Genomic DNA, 2,296 nt, shown 5'->3' on the forward strand with positions numbered 1-2,296 from the left:
ACTTTTGCGTGTATATTTTTTTAACTCATTTGGAACTGGCTGTAAACAAAATATCCGAGCTTATGTAAGTTCATAAACTTTGTGAATATTATGATACAAAACTTTAATTCATATCTCTAAATGTGTTTCTGTGTATGATATAATATAATAGATTCATGTATCAAGAAAATATTATTCCGACCTATCATGAAACATCAAATTTAAAGTAAAATGAAAAATAGATGTGTAAAATGTATATTTTTAAAATATATTTTCTTGTTAACTTTATAATTTATAATTTGTTGTGCAAAAACATAAATCGTGATGATTAAAGAAATGAATTTTGAAAAAAAAATTGTTTCATTTTGTGTGATACCTTTGTAGTGAACCTTAGAATTTGTGACAATATGCTTTACAGTGGTCTTATTATTAATTTTGGTGAGGCAAAATTAAAAATATATATAATATATATATATATATATATATATATATATATATATATATTATAATGGATAGAAACGATCCTGTTCATAATAACATCAATCAATCATTCTTCAGTTTGAACAAAGACAATCGTGATCTAAAGACCGCTCCCAGTTCACTTTTGTAACGCAAACAATGCCTAAGAAAATAAAATAGTAGATCCGTCGGCTGACAAAATATGAAATATAGATATTACCATCATGTCAGTCAAATAGGGTTTTGAAACGTTTCTTGAGATATTGTCAACTGTTGTAAATAGAATTATTCATCAAGATTATTTATATTATATTATCGCATAATTTTGAATATATTAAGTTTTTGGCTTTGAATCCAACCTTTGTTATTACTGTTATTGTTGTGGAAATGAATTTAGACAAACTTTAAGTTCTGCGGAGGGGTCAAAGTAGGGTTTTTGACGTATTTTTATTCATAAAATTTTATCATTGGATTAAAACATTAATAGAAATATTTTTGTATACGATTTTCCTTTCATTTTACAAATCTTAAACAAAATAAGTGGACACTTATGCGATACAATCATCTAATCTAAAATCTTATCTAAAAATAAGATTCTAATTTTATCACTAAATAAGCTCATATTTTTTTGATATTTGGTTTTGGTTGGTAAGTTTATCCTCTAATTTATTCATTTTATAAAATTTTATTTATTACATTGATGAAATTTTATGGTCATAGAAAATTGCCATATCATATTATTTTTTTTCTAATATTTTTAAGGTCTCTACTTTAAAAAAATTACTCACTAAATTTACTTAATTGTTATTATCTATCACTACGTATTTAAATCATTGTAACTTACTTGAATATTAATGCGTGGGATGATAAAAGAGCATAGGAGATTTTTTCAAAAATTACAAATTGAACTCCTGGCGTTCTTCGTGTTTAGAAAACTCCTGGCTCATACGTTCATCAAAATTTTAAAGAAATGTGACATCTTTGAAGAAAAATGTACTACGCACTTTCATATCATAGAAACTCATAAGTAATTAACAATATAGTGATACATAATAACAAGTTATGTATTATTTTTACTTATCTATATATTTTTTTCAGCCTGATGGCGTAGAAATACAGGTAGTTGTAGAGATATGAAACTTTAATCATATTTCTAAAAAATTGTTTAATATCTTAAACCTAGATTAAAACTAATTACAAAGATACAAATTAAGTAAAATATGTAATCAAAACGTTTGAACTGTATAAGGCATTCCATTTGTTTAGAAGTCGTGTTTCTTAGCTCGTACGTTCAAAAATCAAAATATTAGAGTTTATTTGAAAAAATCTTGATTTATGACAAATAGACAGTAAAATAGGTTTACAGTAAAATCCAAACCTATCACAAAATAGGTTTATACATTTTTTGAACTGGCAACATTTTGTCAAAATTTAAGAAAAATAAAGAATATTTACTAATTCTTCTAATCATTAGGAAAATTGATCAGGGCAAATATTTGACTTAAATATATAATAACAGCAAATGATGCAAAATTCTTGGTTGTGCTGTTACTTTTGTGTCAACTACGGTACAGCCTAAATGTCTATTTATCCGTTTATAAATTATAATCTCAACTATAAAATAAATACTTTTAGACTCGTAGAGTCTTCATCAGGAGCATTTCGTGCCTTGACGAGGCTCCTTATAAAAATTTGTTTGGTGGCAAAAGATTCATCATTATTATCAGTTTATAACCAGTATAACTTAATCATTTTTTATAAGAAATTATTTAACAAGTAAATAGTTAAAATTATATAATTATCAATAATATTGTGAATTTTATATCGAATGGAAAAACAACTACTGAGTTGTTTTTTC

This window comes from Ctenocephalides felis, unplaced genomic scaffold, assembly GCF_003426905.1.
Source record: "Ctenocephalides felis isolate EL2017-DRISC unplaced genomic scaffold, ASM342690v1 CF-g0.4_SCAFFOLD_01492, whole genome shotgun sequence".
Lineage (NCBI taxonomy): Eukaryota > Metazoa > Arthropoda > Insecta > Siphonaptera > Pulicidae > Ctenocephalides > Ctenocephalides felis.